Source organism: Berghia stephanieae, chromosome 13, assembly GCF_034508935.2.
Source record: "Berghia stephanieae isolate SIO BIC M18660-M18661 chromosome 13, UCSD_Bste_1.3, whole genome shotgun sequence".
NCBI lineage: Eukaryota > Metazoa > Mollusca > Gastropoda > Nudibranchia > Aeolidiidae > Berghia > Berghia stephanieae.
In genome coordinates, this window is record NC_088372.1 from 17377017 (window position 1) to 17397345 (window position 20329).

The 20329-nt window shown below is 35.1% G+C and overlaps 1 protein-coding gene across 1 annotated transcript in view; it reads left to right on the forward strand.

Moving 5' to 3' along the window:
- The first annotated feature begins 3584 nt into the window (after positions 1-3584).
- Positions 3585-20329, forward strand: part of LOC144958881 (cardioacceleratory peptide receptor-like) — a 120127-nt gene continuing 103382 nt past the window's right edge. Inside the window, exon 1 of the mRNA XM_078891141.1 lies at positions 3585-3927. The gene's annotated coding sequence lies outside the window, so the exon portion shown is untranslated. The remainder of the gene's footprint in view (positions 3928-20329) is intronic.

The following is a 20329-nucleotide window of genomic DNA, read 5'->3' on the forward strand; positions in this document are numbered from 1 at the left end:
CCAGGGTTCAAGCTTCGCGCTCGGCGCATAGTTGAGTCCTTGGAAAAGGCTCTTTACTCACATTCTCTCACCGTACTCAGGTGTAAAATGAGTACCTGGCCGTTAACAGCGTTGACTTTATCTGCAAAATTGTAATATCGCCTAACAGGCGTCATGTCCCGTCCTACATGTTAAATGTTGCTGTTGACCAGCAGGGACCACTTGTAAAGCGCTTTGAGCACATTTAGTAGATATTGCCCTATATAAAGCTCAATTTTAATTTTTTTTTAAAATAAATGTTTAGAAAGTGGAAGACCCACAATGCTGGCTAGTCGTCAAGCGTTCAAGAAAGCTATGAGTACATCTTAGGTGCAAATAATTTACTGGTCTGACAAACCGAACTCAACTATGGGGGCTTGTTTTAACATTGGTGTAGAAAAATAATCTTTTGGTGTTATTTTGAGAACATTTCCATTACAACAATGAGCCCATAGCCGTTCGGGTTATCAGACCTTCAAATATGTAAGTGTCGAGTTTTATCATATTATTCGGTCAATAAGTTGTTTGTTCTTAATTGGATTCAATAGTCTGATGTCATGTCGCCCAGCAACGGCGGCCATCGTGGTTCTAAACAAAGAAAATCTGTACTTTTTATTCTTCGTGCTGGCTAGAACTTTTCATATGTCTTGTGATCAGAATGTGTAAAAGTCAAAACATGATCAGATTTATAATGTTTTTTTTTCCCTCTGGATACAATTTTATGCTCGTGGGAGAAATCTTTCATAAAGGGCGCCCGCCATATTTCCGATAGTTTAGAGCCAGTTACTAAGTTACCATGCGTCATTATGAGGGAAGTGACGTCATGACTGTTGAAGCATTTGTGCGGGTATGTGGTCTTGTGGTATGACACTCGCTTTGGGATCGGAAGGTCCTGGGTTCGAGCTTTGCTCGGCGCATAGTTGAGTCATCGGAAAAGACTCTTTACTGACATAATTGTCTCACCGTACTCGGGGGTAAATTTGATACCTAGCCGTTAACAGCGTTGACTCTGTCCGAAAAAAAAAAATTTAAATATCGCCTAACAGGCGTCATGTCCCTGTCCATGTTAAGCGTTGCTGTTGGCCAGGGACCACTTGTAAAGCGATTTGAGCACGTTTAGTGGGTATTACGCTTTATAAAAGCTCTTTTTTTCTTTATTTCTTATTCTTTTTTTGTTTTTTTTCTTAAAGTCTATGCATTTGTAATCACGCTGCCTACAGGTTTATTCACTGTTCGTTAGTTATGAATAAATACATTCATTTTATCATAATTCAACAACTATATAAATCCCTTGTGCAGATTCGCCATCAGACAATGAATGGTGCTTGAGCAGAATAAAACAATTCTTCTTGTTGATCTATTCTTTCAAGTTTGATTACCAAACTCAGTTAGAGGAATAAATATCCGAACCAGGTATATATCTCGTTTATATATATATCTATATATATATATATATATATATTTATATATATATATATCATATATTATTATAGTGTACTTAGGTATTATATGTGTTAGACTATGATAAATAATTTATCATATAGCGTATTCACTCATACGATGTCAGACAAAGTTTGACTATAGTGAAACTAGTCGTTGCAAATAATGTATTTATTTATATATATATTTATATATTTATCTATATTATATATATTATAATTTATTAAATTATTATTAATATACGTTGGTTCCCATCAATGATCTTAGGATTAATTCCATCTTCAGGCTGATTTTGTTGATATCTGAATCATAAGATAAACATATATATCTCAATATTATACATTATAATATATATATTTAAATATATATATTACTATGATTTTATTACATATATGATTCATATTATATATATATATATATATATATATATATATATATATATATATTATATATATATATATATATAATATTAAATGGGTTTATATTCTCATGTTTTGTCTCGCTAATCTGTTTTTATTTTCAAAATACGATATTAATTTATCACAATGACGGTTTAAAATGTTCTTTGATTTAATTAATAATGGTTAGAATAGCATAACGTGTGAGTATAATAGTAATAGGGCAGATAAATCATGACGTTTCACCTTCCTCTTTTCCGGTTCAAAACTCTTTGGGGGTGTGTAACCAGTCTTCCGGACAATGAATAAAAAATGGATAGATTAAATATAGAAATAATAATGCGCCCTTTTTCTTCCTGTGACGGCAAAGTAGCAGCAGAGCTAGATTTCTATGCTTTATTGACAAAAATCAACATGCTTTCACCCAACAAAACAAAATATTTCGAATTTCTGATGATTTTCGATTATGAATTTATTTTGTTTTCTTCTAACTTGATCTGGTTTGAAAAGATGGACCAAATATTTAAAAAGTCTTATTCTTTATCCACTACTGACGAACAATTTTTAAACAAAGGAATAATTTTACGAATTATATTTTTGCCACATTAACACGGATAAGACATGAACAATTGGAGAGTGAAAAGAAAAAAATAGCGTAAAATATATCAAAATCTGGTCACTTCTTGGTTATAAATGTGTCATTAAATGTTAAAATCAGTTTAGGTCTAATAGTGATTTTAAAAAAAATAAAATAAATAGATTGTGTGCTTTTGTCGGATTAACATGTCGCTCTGACTTAGAAAATTGGATAGATGCAAAATTGGCAGAATAGGGAATTCGTGATTTCTTTATTATATACTGGTAATACACCCACCCCCCACCCCCACAATAAAAAAACCCAAAATATAAATACATAAATAAAATGCCAACACAACAAAACAAAACAAAACAGAACAAACAAAAACATTTTAAAAAAATGGAAAACAAGAAAAAAAAAACCAAATCAAAATTTTAAAAAATAAAGACAACAACATTCAATTTTCTGAATAATAGGACCTTAGATAGATTTACCAGTTAAGTGCTATCTATAATCTAGACAGACGGGTAGGTATAGAAAATAATCTGTCTAGAAATAAATGAGCTCTTCAAAATAGTATCGATCTATATATTTAAATGATCATTATCTTGGCAAAAACTCTCAAATCTGGTACTTACTATCTTCATTACGAAGAACGAGAAACAAGACGTGTTTACGAAATAATTGGGGTAATATAATATATTGTTTTCTATATATAGATAGTTTAAAGATGACGTCAATCAGCTCTTTGTTATTGTCTTTTGCCATCCGCGTTTATGAGCAATACTCACTAAACGGTATTATCCAGACTATAAAAGTTCATGATTACATATAGTTTTGTGTGTTGGTCCGTTATACTTCCGGACGGCAATGTTATGAACTTCTTAGCCAAGCGCATACTATCCATATATAGTGCGGCTATGTGGTCTAGTGGTATGACACTCACTTTCGCATCGGAAGGTCCTGGGTTCGAGCCTCGCGCTCGGAGCATAGTTGAGTCTCCTTGGAAAAGGCTCTTTGTTCACATTCTCTCCCAATACTCAGGTGTAAAATGAGTACCTGTTAACAGCGTTGACTTTGTCCGAAAAATTGTAATATCGCCTAACAGGCGTCATGTCATGTACTACATGTTAAATGTTGCTGTATACCAGGGACCCCTTCCTTGTTAAGCTCTTTGAGCACATTTACTGGATATTGCTCTATATAAAAGCTCAAAAGCTCAATATAGAACAAGACTAATTGAGGTGAATTAATCTATTGTGTTAGTTTGTTATGATATAAAAAAACAAGACACGTTTCTCAACGAATTAAACTGAAAATATACTGTATTCGTTCAGAGAAATAGTAATTGTATCAGATTGTAATACACAATGTGTTAAAAACAACTGAACTGTGTGACAACCGTGACGAGTTTTCTTCTATGGGACGTCAAGAGATCACATTACAAGACTTTCTTTGATTGTTTGGACACCAATGATCTTGGACTGATATAAGGTAAGTAACTTGGCTTTATAATAATAATAATAATAATAATAATAATAATAATAATAATAATAATAATAATAATAATAATAATAATAATAATAATAATAATAAATGGCATTTATATAGTGCTTTACCCCGTTGTCACAGGCTCCAAGTGCTTTACAGTGATATGAAACAAAACATATTGCAGTAAGACAAGTTTGATGGAAAAGTGATACGAATTCATTTTAACAACAAAATATGATAATAGTATTGCAACATTATGACGTAAAAAGATAAAACTTTAAGCGAGATTTGACCGTTGTCAACGAATCCGAGCATCTCACGTGTGATGGGAGAGAGTACCAAAAATGAGGGGGCCGAAAATTGAAAAGATTGTTCGCCTATTTTACGCAATGGCTTAGGTTTGACAAGGATTGATTGGTCATTGCTTGACCTCAAGTTTCTATTGGGGACAGATATGTTTAGAAGGTCTTTAATATAGGAGGGACTGTTGGTGCTCAAGGATTTGTAGACTATAGTACAAATCTTATAGGCAACTCTTTTTTCCACAGGAAGCCAATGTAACTCACGGAGAAGGAGAGTTGCTGACGGGTAGTTTTTGTTATTGCGTACAATGAGTCTGGCTGCGTTATTTTGTGTTATGGTCTTTTGGTATGACACTCGCCTTCGAATCGGAAGGTCCAGGGATAGAGTCCCACTCGGGGGCATAGCTAGCTAAGTCCTTGGGAAAAAGGCGCTTTACTCACATTCTCTCACCATACTCAAGTGTAAAATGAGTACTTAGCCGTTAACAGCGTTGTCTCTGTCGAAAAAAAATTGTTAGATCGCTTAACAGGCAGTCCTGCCTCGTCCTACATTTTAAGTGTTGCTGTTGGCTAAGGAACCCATGTAAAGCGCTTTGAGCACGTTTAGTGGATTTTGCTCTATATAAAAGCTCAAGTTGTTTGTTTTTTTCCACTCGAAATAATATGAGTGCGCCTTTCAAACATATTAAGTCTCAGGTTTATTTTTCAGATAGATCTTCTTTTTGTCATTTATTTAACTAGTCTGTTTTGATTTTTAGCGTTTTTAAGAGTTATACGGCACTTGCGACACATTTCGGTAAGTTCAGCGCCAGTTAAAAAGGAAGAAAATGGGAGAGTGAAAATATTGTAGAATTGCCACTCAATGGACATGAGAAAAAGGAACACAATAGGGAACAGATGTGGATTCCAAGAGAATACTATCAATGTAAATAGTTTTTTTTTTTTTGAGAACACCTAAAAAGTCTCATCCAGACACTAGCACATTTTTCCCACCAAAAGGAATACACTCAAATGTTTACAATATATATTCAAAACAAAATACATAACTAACAATATAAAATAGATCTAGAATGAGTCTATGTGACAAATTAGACAGCACGCACTGGTTTAAGATAGAGATCTAAAAAGGCGGTATGAAACAGTGCCAGACAAATCAAGAAAGAAAAATACAAGAAAATGAAAAATAGACATGACAAATAAAAATAAAATTCCCTTTATTCATCCCATAGGGGAAATTTGTTTCTAGGGTCTATTCCAAGGGAAGACTGAAATGACCCAGGCGTCAGCCGCAGTGCAGCACCGCTAATTGAGCTAGGGCAAATGCCGTACCGCTGAGCTACGGTGTCCCCAAAAAACAAGAACAATTCCAAAAAAGTCGAAGAACGTTGATTTTCTTTGGGATCATTGTTTTTTTTTTCTTGTATTTTTTTTCTTGGATTTGTCTAGCAGTGTTTATTCACCCTATTATTTATTTTAAAAAAGATTTGTCAATCTGCAGCTACACCGTAAAATACTCGATCTCTCTTGTCATTTAGGTCAGTATAACGCGTGTATTAATAGAGATTTCACCGTGTCCAATCTATTGAAAAAAAAAGAGTTTCATATCTCACTTTCTACGTAAGCAGTTTTAGAATGTCGCCTCCTCATATAATGTGTAATCAATAACTGTGTAAAATGAGTACTCGGCTATTAATAGCGTTGTCTTTTTCGAAGAAAATAAATGGTTATATCGCCTAATAGGCGTCATGTCTTGTCTTAAATGTTAATTGTTGCTGTTGGCTAGGGACATATTGTAAAGCGACTGAGCACGTTTAGTGGATATTGCGCTATACAGCTGCTCTAAATGCTCTGATAGTGCTAGAGCCTAGATAGATAGTAGAACATTCGCTTCACAAGCAGAAGATAGAAATTGTAATCTCGGTTTCAAAGGGGTTGCTTTCTGATCCCTATGTCCACCCAACACTGTTGCAATTAAAAAAAAAAAAACAACTTTAAGACGATCTGGCTAGAAAACTATCTCTTCTTTTAACTATTTCCTTACCAGCCATTTTCAGGAATTTCCCTAAAACTTCACACCCAACTAACACAAGAAAATAACATTTTTCTTTCAATCAGACATAATAGCAGTAAGTTCTTCCGATAAATAATTTCGTTAGCAAAACATGCTCTACAACGCACTGTTCATTTTTTAAAACTCTTATGATGTACAAGAGATATTCGAATAGATAAGACAAATGTTGGTTGCATCGTAACGAAGGTGACGACTTTCCTATCGTTGATAAGGAGAGGTTTAAATATCAATAGATTAAAATAACACTCATCTTGTCATGGCAAAGAAAATCTGGACTCCCTTGAAGACTTCGTTGAAATCCCAGGCTTGAGGGTTTTTGACACAATGAGGATTGTTTAAATCAATCGATTTCTGAGGTACTAGTTTTATGGCCAAAATCTTTTCTTTTTTTTTTTTTGTACAGCAGAGCAGTGTTTGTGTTGTTTGGTCTGTTTAATATGTGGAGTATAATATTTTTTTGTGATCGACTAGCGTCCTTTCTAAATAGTAGCAATCAATCTATGCTATCCAAATATTAAGGAAAATGGGATGAACTCCGTTTCATAGACAATGACTTAAAAGAATTCACATTTTTTTTCTCCATTCTAATATTTTTTATGGCATTATTTGTTTTGTTAGGTACTACTACTACGACTCCTACTACTACAACTCCTACTACTACTACTACTACTACTACTACTACTACTACTACTACTACTACTGCTACTACTACTACTACTACTACTACTACTACTACTACTACTACTACTACTACTACTAGCGTCCTTTCTAAATAGTAGCAATCAATCTATGCTATCCAAATATTAAGGAAAATGAGATGAACTCCGTTTCATAGACAATGACTTAAAGAATTCACAACATTTTTTTTCTCTTCATTTCCATTCTAATCTTTTTTTATGGCTTTATTTGTTTTGTTCGGTACTACTACTACTACTCCTACTACTACTACTACTACTACTACTACTACTACTACTACTCCTCATCCTACTACTACTACTACTACTACTACTACTACTACTACTACTACTACTACTACTACGAATACTACAACTACTACTACTACTACTATACTACTACTACTACTACTACTACTACTACTAACTACTACTACTACTACTACTACTACTTCCACTACTATTATTATTATTATTATTATTATCATTATTATTATTATTATTATTATTATTATTATTATTATTATTATTATTTATTTTATCATCATCATCATCATCATCATCATCATCATCATCATCATCATCATCATCTTTATTATTATTATTATTATTATTATTAATAATAATAATAATAATATAATTATTGTGATTATTACTATCAGCATAAATTAGATACGTTCTCTTTTGTCATTTTAATTTCCATATGCTGATTACTATTCTGTCAACATTTTAAAATATCAGAATTTGAGATTTGCATAATGCCTACCATTCAACCAACAGAGAAGATGGAATGTTTTTCCATATTAATGAATGTTCACTGAAAGCAGTGTCTAGACCTTCAGGGAATAACTGAAACAAGCAATGATCTCACCCTTGTCTTTCACGCCAGATATCTACTGTATTATTATACGGATTATTTTTCCATAATTTTTGATACATAAAAAGAAAAAAGATGAAGACCCTTAAGACAGGAATTAATGAAAAATGTCTTTTATTCAGATTGTGTTTACTGATGAATTTTATTTCGATTTGCAAATGTCAAAAACACCTAAAAGATGCTACGTCCAACGTGCACTTTTTGCAGGTCTTGTAACTGAATATTTTATGGGCTCATTGTTGGAATACTTTCAAATCGAGGCAAAATGAAGTCGATTGCAACAATGTTAAATCCAGGCTATAATTGCGTTCGGTTATCAGACCTGCTAATATGTGCACGTCGGCTAAATCCAATAAAAAGCACACATTACAATTGTTTTGGCCGTAATCAAATTTTGTTTGTGATACAAAGGTGTGGACACTTCGCATTCTGACTCTGAATGTTACTAAAAGTCGACTTAATAGGATCAACAGTCATGACGTCACTTTCCTCGTAATGACGCACAGGAACTTAGTAATTGGTTCTAAACTATCGTAAGAATGGCGTACGCCCTTATGAAATTCCTCTCCGACTCTCAGACCTGCTAATATGTGCACGTCGGCTAAATCCAATAAAAAGCACACATTACAATTGTTTTGACCGTAATCAAATGGTGTATGTGATACAAAGGTGTGGACACGTCGCATTCTGACTCTGAATTTTACTAGAAGTCGTTTTAATAGGATTCAACAGTGATGACGTCACTTCCCTCGTAGGCGCATAGTAACTTAGTAACTGGTTCTAAACTGTCGGAACAATGGCGGATGCCTTTATGAAATACTTCCCCGACGAGCATAAAAGTATATCCAGAGGAGAAAAACATTATAAGTCTGATCATGTTTTGACTTTGATACATTCTGATCACATGACATTTGAAAAAGTTCTTGCCAGCATGAAGAATATAAAGTACCGAATTCCTTTGTTTAGAATCAAGCTGCTTTATATCCGATTTTAGGTGTAGGTCCGAGTAGCTCATTTGCTAGAGCACCCGCTTCACAGACAAAAGAATTGGTTATAGATCCTTGGTAACGGTAAAGTCGAGATTTTTTTTTCCTGACTCTGCACCCCATCCCCGCACATAACACCCAACCATAGCCACCCAACAAATATCTGGAGAAACATTATTTGCGATAGATTAGCGGCCTATCCAAAGTCCAAAGGGTAGCAAGCAATTGTTATTGTTCTTTTCAATTGCCTACCAACTGCTTTAATTCCGAATTTTTACGGGATGAAATGAACTCACAAATCTTAAGTTTTAAGTGAAAATAGTCAAGACTATTGACTATTTTCACTCTTAACTTAAGAAATAATAAGTTTGTTGAATGGTATTTATTCTCTTCATTTAACTCCAAACATCAAAAAAGATTCTTAATTTCGAACTCAAAGCGAATTTCCGAAATATGAGTCGCCTCGACATATTACTTTTTCAAGTGATGAGTCACAAATATGATTAAAGATGGAAAGTTATTGACGTCACTCAGCTCTTTTTTGTTGTTTTCAGACAGCCATTTTAATGAAGAGTTCTCACTAAATTATATCGATCAGACTATATGAATGTTTAATGTTACAACTATTTGCTGTGTGACGGTACATTATATCCGGCTGGCAGATGTTGTGAATATTTTACCTAATTAAACGCATAGCATAAAAAATGAATGACGTTAGTGGAGTCAATGTCAGACATAGAGATGCCTTCAAGCGCAGTCTAGACATCTCAATTATCTGATTATATATTCTCTATCTTTATAATTATTATTTGTCATTCATAGACTGAGATCGTGTCTGTAACAAACAATGGCTAAATAGATACCCACTCACAGTGTGCTAATTGACCCGTTAACATCCTGGTTTAGGAAAAACACGTATTTAAAAAATTGGCCAGAAATCTCATTTTTCAAATAATCGACCGATTCAAATTATCCTCATCTTGGCAAAAAATCTCAAACCTGGGACTGAAGGATTACTATACAGGTTTGAGAGTTTTTTGGGGTTTTTTTTGGCCAAGATGAAGTTCATTTGAATCAATCGGTATTTGAACGACGATTTGTTTCTGGCCAAATGTTTAAATACGAGTTTTTTCCAAAGTCCGCAAGTTAACTGGATAAATGCCATGCCTCTGCCTTGCCGTATTGAGACCAGAATAATGAGGATGTCATAATAAAGGGTAAGAGTCCAAGGCGATAATGATAAACTAATAGATATGTGTTAATGAACGAACCAATCGATGGGAAAACAAGTTATGACGCAGACTTGAACGACCTTTGCACTGTAAGACGTATTTGGGAACTGCGCGTATTATGTCCGGGTGAACGAACTGCGTAGAAATGAATTTAGAATTAAAATAATTGAAGAACCCAGTTCTAAAAGTACTTAAATCTGTCCTTACCAGCTATTTTGAAAATTTGACCCGAAACTGCACAATCACTCAACACAAAAATAGATTGTTCAGGTAGAATAGTAACGAGTATGTACTTGTTTTGTTCCGAAAAATGAGCTCTGCAACACCGTGTCGAGTTTTTATAGCTATAACTATAACAGAAATGAATTCAGAACAATAAAATTGTTAGTTTCATCGTAACGAATGTGACGATTTTCCTTTGGGTGGTATGAAGAGAGTTAAGTCATAATTTCATAAATTTTAATAAATCAGTGATAAACTATAAAAAGCTAAAGCATAAACGACTCATTCACTTACCAATTACATTCATGACGAACATAATCAAATTCTCTCAATAGTAGTAGTAGTAAGCTTCTCAGTCCGAATGACGCTTGCTGAGAATTGTGTGATTTAGTCATGGTCGATGAGTATAACTGCTCTCTCCATCCATGTTGTTAATTGTTTCCATTGGTCACGATCCTGGGCCAGAGTTTTGAGGCTGCCAAGATCTTGTTGTGACTTTAGTACGGAGGGCACTGCAGTATTTCTGAGTTCTTCAAGGATTAATTTGGCATCATCTGAATCCAGACATTTCTGATATGTAGAGAGGTCCTGGTTCAGGGTAGTTACTATTGATTTTGGTGGTCTCCCTACATATTTCTCTCAATACTATGATTTTAATTTGGTATACTCTAAATAGCCTTATCCAAAGTTTGACCTCATTTTGCAAAACAAACTTCATGTGACTTTAAGCACTTCAAATGGCATTCGGAAACTTTACTTTCTATAACATAAAGATTCACAGTTGCCATCTCATAATAATCATCTGAAATGTCGCAATTTACCATAAATGATAATTCAGCATATAAAGCACTATCCCAACATAATGTCGTTTTGGTACGGGGTCGAGAGAGGTGTTTCATTTCAGGCTATGACAAAAGCGTTGTTTTCGAAACATTTCGATATTAAAATACATCAATATTAGTAGCAGTAATAGCGTATGGCTACACCTCCAAATTTATTTCGTCGACCCAGCTTCTAAAGTCTTCCTCCGCCCTAAGGACGGTTTCATAGCCGCCTTCAAGTTTGGTGACTGAACAGTGAAGGACAATGTGATCGCTGGTCTCTGGGGCTGCCTGACATTTGTTGCGAGTATCACTGTTTCCAAGTTTCCATTGGCACATATCCTGAGAATGATCATCACGTTGCCGTCAAACAGGAGCTTGTGCGCTGCCATGACCCTGAAGGTGATACCAACCTAGATCCAATCCTGCTGGAACAGCTGAATATGAGTAGCCAGACCAAGAATGATCCAAACCGCCGTCCAGACAAGGTTCTTCCTTCTCCTGGACCCACACCTCCAACTCAATGAAAAAACATCAAAATTGACTTACAATTAGTCGGCGACTTTTGCCTCCTAGTCATACGATTGGGGCGCCTCGGCAACCTCTGCTATTCTCTGTTGTGTGAGACCCCTCGACTTTTCACAACTTCTGTGATAGATCTTCGAGGCAGGAGAATTTTGGCTGAATCTAGTTTATGTTGACATTGTTATAATAATATGTCTGTGGTCCCAGCTTAACACAGTGTGAATTATTATTGATTGCCGTCCTTTGTATGCACCCTCTTGATGTTGAAAATATTCGCTTATGGTTTTGTTTGCTGATATTTCCGTGTTCATTTTAAATCCATGGACGAAATTCGCCATTTGGCTTTTAAAATTTTAAGAAATATTCAAACTAACTTGCTTTACTCAGATTCATATATGTGACCTATTGTCTCAAAACGGTATAATGTCGGAAAGAACCAGATGCTTAAAAGCAGAATTTAATGTTAAACTGGTCAAAAATATAAATTGTTGGATCAGCACCCTAAAATATGGTATCCATTCTCCTCAATAAAACACAAACTCAACCCAAGTCTGATATTTCTGTTTATAAATTCAATTTTCAACATCTTAACCAACCTGACTTAATACCGTTTTGAGGCAAAGGGTCACAAATGAAGTAATAAACGTCTGGGCAAGATATAGAATGGGACATATCTTTATAAGATAGAGGAATCAGACCAATTAGGGAATACTCAGTACTCGAATGTTGTTTTACTTAACATAGCATACCATAGCATATGGTATAGGGCAAAATAGGATAAAATCCCTTGAATACCCTTAATAAGAATAGTAATGTCATAAATCTATTGATTAAAGATTACAATAATGATGCACGTGGTAAAGATAATATTTCAACTTATATGTACTCAATGATTAATTGGGTTTTTTATCATTCGATATAAAATAAAGTTAAATTTTCAAAGCCAAGAAGGTACCCACCGCCTCAAGTCGGCTTTAGCTATATTCTACAAAAATGATTTTATGGTCAAAATATAAGACCTGGGTTGATTATATTTGTTATAATAACGAGAATGAATCAGTTTCTTAACCTAAAGATAATTACAGTTTAATATATCTCCGCTTTTTAAATCTAAATTCGCTCCTTTGCGTCATAAGCTCATATAGAGAGGGTAAAGATGTCACTTATAAAGTCGATTTGCAAATGCATTGCAGCACTATTACGAAATGTATGGTTAGTTCTAATATATCATTTGGTAACACCCAAAGCGATTCGTTGAAGTCGGGCTATAAATAGTGATATTCTATGGGGAGATGATGTCTTATGCAAGTCAAACGGGATTACCAAGGGGAGGAATTACTCCAAGGAGGATAATTAAGCTTTATCACACTCTGACAAAAAAACGCAGTAATTATTTATTTTTATTTTGAGAATAATATTTTTATTTTTTTTTAAATTATCGGATGATTTTTATCAAAAGTCAATCTCAACGTGTCAATACTATTAAACCTAAGACTTGACGTTATTTACGTTTTCCGACAAGTTTTTAACTTAACATGGCTAAAGGCTTAATTTTGAATTGTATCCTTTAAATGCCTTTGGTATGAAACAGTGCTTCTATCTCTTCTAAATCCGCTTTGTCATGGTGGAAGATAATATTATCCCTTTACCTTTTCTCTAATAGTCTTCAACAGTCATAACGTCACTTCCTTCCTAATGACGCATGGTAACTTAGTAACACTGGCTCTAAACTATTGGAACAATGGCGGACGCCGTATGAAATATTTCTCCGGCGAGCTTAAACGCGTATCCAGAGGAAAAAAAAAACACATCAATTTGATCATGTTTTGACTTTTACACATTCTGATCACAAGGCATATGAAAAGGGAATGAAAAGTTCTAGCCAGCATGTAGAATAAAAAGTAATGATTTTCTTTGTTTAGAACCAAGATAGCCGCCGTTGCCGGGCGCGTGACATCAGACTACTGAATCCAATTCTGTTGAGCGTGATTGTGCTTAAAACTTTTCATAGCGTGGATAATAAAACGATTGATCGCAACTTTTCTAAATTGCTTTTCTTTTTACTTGTTTGTTAAGCAGAATGAGTTTTTACTTCCAAGATTGAGAACTTGTTTTGTCTTAAATATCTCATTATACATATATATATATATATATATATATATATATATATATATATATATATATATATATATATCAACCAGTATTTGCATGCCTTCGTCGTCAAGACATTTTAGTTCTTCTGCTCTAACACCATCTAAACTTGGCGATCTGTTGTTATTGAGCTTTTGCATGGCTTCGCTTATTTCTTGGGGCGTTATAGGCGTTTCAAGCTCTGCGTTGGTAGACTCAAATGGTTCCACTTCTTGAATACCCTTGTATTTCTCAGTGGAGTACACGCTTATAGTGTTATAATTTCTTTATCATTACATAAGGTCTTATTACATGAATCTTTGATTATAAGTCTATTATGTGTTTTCTGTCTTTTGATTGTATTCTATGCTTTGAACATTTTCACACTTTGACTCGTACTATTTATTTCCGTCACAATCTCATTTATTTTCTTTTTGTGCTTATCTATTGATTGAGATTAAATTTTATGCATGATGTCATTTCTTTGTCTCTTCATTTTGTTCTTAACACTCGTATTTGAGCAGTTGTTGATGTCAAGTCTCAGTTGTTTTCGATGATGTGATAAGTCATGCAATATTGGGCAGTAGTCTTGTTTTTGTGGACTACTTCTCTCGGGCAGTGTTGTTTCCCTGCTCATCAGCACGCTTTGTTGAATTTCAGCTGGGTTAGAGGTATCCTTTATATTCTTTGACGAAAGTTTCAACGCGAGTGTGTTTCTGAAATTTTCCTTGACTAGGTCATCTCTTAGACTGCTGATGTCTTTGATCGATTTTCTAATTAATTTGTTTGTAATGCTTATGCCTTGCCTTATTTTCATTTCATGTTGGACTTAACTTTGAATTAAGAGTCTATGGTCTATAGATGTTTTCGTTTCTGCATATGTTCGTGAATCATTGACAATGCGTTTGTGATGGTCCGAAATTATGATATAGTCTATATGATTGCAAGTACTGATAATCTTATTTTCATAATATTTGCCATGTAGTAATATGGCGGGAAGGTGTTTAAAGACACTTTACATATGAATCATTTATGTTCGCAGCAAAAATCAATAAGAGATTGGCCATTTTCATTACGCAGTCCTTCGGAATAAGCACCAAGGCATGTTTCGTTGTTGTCTTTCCTTGTTCCTATTTTAGCATTGAAATCGCCGGGATTATGATGTTGTCATTTACATGGTATCGGATCATCATTTTAATTTAATTGTATACTCTTTCTCTTACTCCTCGAAGTAGGATGGTGGGTGTTGGTCATACGTGTAGGTTTGTTGTTTAGAAAGTATGGAATGGTTTTTAAACTAAAAACAGTCTTTCATTTATAGACCAATATTAGTCCAAAGAAGGTGTTAGTTGGTTTGATATTAGAAAACCAAGCCCTCCTTGGATATTTTAATGTTCAAATGTAATGAGACGGCAACCTCGTATTATGTCATCATTGACTTTGTCTTTGGTCTGTTGTATGATCACGATGTCTAATTCGTAAGTAAATAGGTCCTCAATCAGGTTGATTTTCTTAAATTGTGAGTAGATACCGCGAACATTGAAAGATGCGATGTCCCTTCCTAATATGTAATTGCGTCATCAATATTCCATCCCAACTTCCGTTTACGGGAGACTTAAATAGATGTCACTTCCTGTTAATTTTAGTTGTCTTGAGGTCAAGCAATGACCAATCAATCCTTGTCAAACTTAACCACTGCGTAAAATAGGTGAACAATCTTTTCAATTTTCGCCCCCCCCCCCCCCCCCCCGCCCCACCCCCCCCCCCCCTAAATTTCTGGAACTCTCTCCCATCACACGTGGGATACTCGGATTAGTTGACAACGTTCAAATTTCGCTTAAATTTATATCTTTTTACGTCATAATGTTGTAATACTATTATCATATTTTGTTGGTGTTAAATTGAATTCGTATCACTTTTCCATCAAACTTATCTTACTGTAATATGTTTTGTTTTATATCAATGTAAAGCGCTTAGAGCCTGTGACAAAGGGGTAAAGCCCTATATAAATGCCATTTATTATTATCATTATTATTATTCGAAGGGTAAACGAAATTATAACGGAGAAAGACTGGTAGATTTTTCGAAGATAAAGAGTTACGTATTTGTCACAAACAGCGCAGTTAATCACGCTTCTAGACGCTTAACAACGTGGTTAGGAGAGAGGAAAAATAAAGTAATTGATTTTATACTGTGCAGACAAAGATAAAAAAGATCATACGCTGGCACCTTGATAACGACAGATAATAGGCTAATTAAAACAAACTTTGTTATCGAATGGCACAAACTGCCAAGATAATACAGCACAATTGGATTCAGTAGTCTGATGTCACGCGCCCGGCAACGGCGGCCATCTTGGTTCTAAACAAAGAAAATCTTTACTTTTTATTCTTCATGCTGGCGAGAACTTTTCATTCCCTTTTCATATGACTTGTGATCAGAATGTGTAAAAGTCAAAACATGATCAAATTGATGTTTTTTTTTTCCTCAGGATACGCTTTTAAGCTCGCCGGAGAAATATTTCCTACGGCGTCCGCCATTGTTCCGATCGTTTAGAGCCAGTGTTACTAAGTTACCATACGTCATTAGGAAGGAAGTGACGGTACGACTATTGAATCCTATTCATGAACCAAAAATAATGTTATAACAATTGTCAACAACTCACGATGTCGTAAATAATATCAGCGTTAACTAAATACTGAACTAAACAATTTAACGAACAACAACACACCAAATGAAGCATGATCACATATACGAGTGCATTTATAAATACTGCAATTCAAAGCGCCGGGACAACTACAAACAAACGGCAAGGCTGTACGAATGACACCATCATAGCTCAATTATCTAACCAACAAAAATATTTGCGAATAGGAATACAAAACTCAAAAAAAGAAAAGAGAATTACAGAAACTAAAATATGAACGATACAAAATATTACACCACACAAGATATAGAGTAATCGAAATTAGAAATAAAGAGTTGGACAAAAAGGTTAATAATAGTTAATGCAACAATGATAAAGCAATGTACATTTGAAGGCCCAAAGATAGAAGACGACTCGGGTAAATTAATCATTAGCCCCAATGGCATTTCGAATGTTCTTTTTGAATTTTATATAACAAAATTCAAGGCAACCAAACGCCACACGTCATCTCATAATTTGAGGGAGATCCCCGACCACTATTTAAACCTATTACACCAAGAGAAGTGAGAAATGCTTTTAAAAGTCTAAATAACAACAAAACACAGGAAGAAGATGGAGTCTGCGCTGAACTACTGAAACATGGCCCACCATTATTATTATATATTAATAAAGGATATTAACTCACTCAACCCTAACACAGACTATATCCATAGTTAATCCGGGTTACCTTTACCCCATGCCTATATATTACATTTTTCTGAGACAAAGTATAGGCATAGTATCAAAGCTAATGTTTTTAGTTTTTGCCTTATTAATGGTAGTTGAATAAAACTATCTATGTACATGATCATTTTTAATACATTTTTTTCCAATTTTGAAGAGCAGCAAAATGTCTAGAATTGAGTGAGTTAATAAAGGGGAGCTGATATCAATACAAAAGCCAGGAAAACCAAAAGGCCCTCCAAAGAATTTGAGACCAATTGCTCTGCTTAATACAATTAGAAAATCGTCTCTCCCTGATCACACTGAATATAATTAGACCGATTGTTGAAAATTATTTGTCACATAGTCAAAGCGTATTGAGGACTGAGGGGAGCACTGTATGTAGATGTAGTTTGGACCCACACATGGCTCGCTGCAAAAAACCCTGTCAGAAAAACAGAAATAGTTAAAACGTTTACTTTGTTATCTAGAAATTTGTCATGAGTTATGTACGCGTATTTTATCAATTAAATCTATGAGTATTTAAATATATATGTAATATCTAAAATCATATCGCCACAACGGAAGAAAGTCTCAATGTAAAATGTCATCTAGTACAATACCCACTTTTCATTTCTGGCAAACCCTGGGGAAAAAAAAACAAAAAAAAAAACAAACAAACAAACAAAACAACACGCCTTTTAAATTTTTTTCCAAAAAACCTGTCATTCAAACATTAAACATGGGATTTATTGTTTTAAGTCCCAGGATTGAGATTAGTTTGACAACGCGAGGGTCATTTTATTTGATTACTGTTTGAAAGACCAGTTGTTTTTTTTTTTGGGTCAAAATTCTACAAATGTGTTTTCCTAAAGTACGACAGGATAAAGGTAATCTCCAACATAAATATGATAATATTGTACGTGATGACTGTTAACATTCTCATGAATAATACATGAGACCTTGATTTTAATGGACGATTTTGAACTCGTTCTTCTTGATTATTTGCGATCTTCTATTGTTGATATAAGCTTATATAGTTGTGGTCGTGATCGCTCAGGGGCTTATGCTAGAACTATCTAGATATTAGATAATGAATCTGAAACATCATTTTGTACAGTATAACATTAAATGTTGTACGCATTGACAAGGAAAGGGCACTGTAATATATTAAAGCCGTAAGGACTACGTGGAACTAGAACTATCCAAAGATAATGGGGTATTCAATACACGATATTATAAGGATGAACAGATCACGAAACTTTGTTATCAGAGATAGCAGAAGCTTCTAATGGAGCTCACACTTCTCACACTACGATCGACCCAATCAGCCAATTCTTCACCGCATTCTTGCACCGTCGCAAACCCGCCCGGAAGCTTTGTCACAACTCACCGTTCAACTAGATGCTGAATTGCTGGATAGGTGGAAAGTCCCCACTGATGAAGCGATTTTGCCCCCTCGTAGATTTCCGACCACAAGGGGGCCACAAAGTGAGAAAGGGCGAGGTGACTTGCTCAAGACCACACAGTGCAGCGTCGGGTAAGCGAACTCGGTACCTTTTGGGTACGAAGCAAAGACCATACCGCTGAGCCACGCTGCCCAATAAAGTAGACTAAAGTCGCTGAGGACACTTGGGAACAAGGACCAAGGAAAACAAAATAGGATACCCAATACAAACATACTGTATCAACAGCTATGGAGAGGAGAAAAGACAACGGGACTTTGTTAAAACAATTGACCCATCATTTAAATGGTATTAGTAGTAGTTGTAAGCCCCGCAGTCCGAATGACGCTTGCTGAGAATTGTGTGATTCAGTCATGGTTGATAAGTATATCTGCTCTCTCCATCCATACTGCTAATTGTTTCCATTGGTCACGGTCCTGGGTCAGAGTTTTGAGGGTGTCAAGATCTTGTCGTGACTTTAGTACCGAGGGCACTGCAGTATTTCTTAGTTCTTCAGGGATTAATTCGGCCTCATCTGAATCCAGAAATCCATGATATGTAGAGAGGTCCTATTGATGTTGGTGGTCTCCCTACATAGTTGTTGCCATGAAGGAAATATTATGTCATTTCAGTTTGGGCTGGGATGTTATCTTCTCGACGTAAGATGTGACCAAATAGCCTCCATCGCTGTTCTTTTATTATTGTACTCAGGTGTTGGACCCTGGTTTTATTCAAAATGTTAATATGTCTGGATGAAGCTGATACTAATAGTCAAATTAAAGTTTAAAAGGAAAATTATGCCCTTCCGCGACGACATTGTCGCCTTGGCAATCCACGAAGGAATAATATAGATAATTCATCAAACAAGATGTCTGATGTCAACAGGAAGCATCCATTACTATCAAAGTGAGAAAATTGGGGGTTATTCATTTTGCCCAAAGAAAAAAACAAACGAAATTGCCTGAAGCGGGGATCAAACCCGGGACCTACCGGATCACAGTGCAGTACCTTAACCACTCAGCCACTTCGCCACCCCCCCCCCCACCCCCCAAATTAACCTGATCAAGATATGATTTATTTGTATCAAGCGCTCTGAAATGTTATAACTCACGTCATTCAGACATTTGAATTAGACGGAAGTCGGATATCTCTGCTATCAATTCAATGTTCAGCATCGAAATCATCCCGACATTAATACAGTTTAGAGTCAAGGGTTTAAAATGTCATAAGTACATTATCGATAAGAAAAATACTGTAAGCAATGAAATAAACATGTTAATGTGTATCATTTGAACCGCTTGTAAACTATATGTGCCTAAAGCGATTTGAAAGGTCTCCCACGCCAGCGGCAACACAACAAATTATATGATGAGACATGGCGACCGTATGGGGCTATTGCAAGTCAATGACAGCGCTGTTAAAGGCCAGGTACTCATTAATTTATTTATGCCTGACTACCTGTCAATGAATGAAACTAAAGAGCCATTTCCATAGAAATGTGCACCGCCCAGAGAGCGTATGTGTCCGGAGGTGAGTTTTATACCATAAGACCAAAGAGACGCGCAAAGTTTTTTTTTTTTTTAATGCCCAAAAATATGTATATAGACCATTTATTCCAAAGGTTAGATGGCCTATAGTTCAGTTGGCAGAGTTTTCGTCATATATATAAGAATGGGTTGGTCTAGCGTGCAGATTTATTTCTCTTATTCTGTACAATCAGCTTCGTCCTATATGTTATTATGTTGAATTCGTATCTATAGGTGAAAATAAA